We start from the raw sequence: 294 nt of genomic DNA on the forward strand, positions 1-294 counted from the left end.
GCCTGGTTGTAAGTGTCAATAGTATGGAAGATTTGGGGTCTTTTGGACATAATGCTGTAAAAGGTTTATGTTGAGAAGTCGTGGGTTTGAAGTGTTTAGAACGTGGTGCTGGGTCGTGCTGAGTCATGGTTTGGGGACGGAGGGAGGAGAGGGGGGGGGACTCCACAGAGGAGAAGCAGAAGGATGGAACGTCTAGGATGGGGATTTGTTTTGTGTTTGTGATGGTGTTGTCCTGTTGCCAGCTGAGATGGGACTGGCTTGTTTGCTGGTCAGCATGGGCTAGTTAAGAAAAAG

Source organism: Penaeus monodon, chromosome 31, assembly GCF_015228065.2.
Source record: "Penaeus monodon isolate SGIC_2016 chromosome 31, NSTDA_Pmon_1, whole genome shotgun sequence".
Classification (NCBI taxonomy): Eukaryota; Metazoa; Arthropoda; class Malacostraca; order Decapoda; family Penaeidae; genus Penaeus; species Penaeus monodon.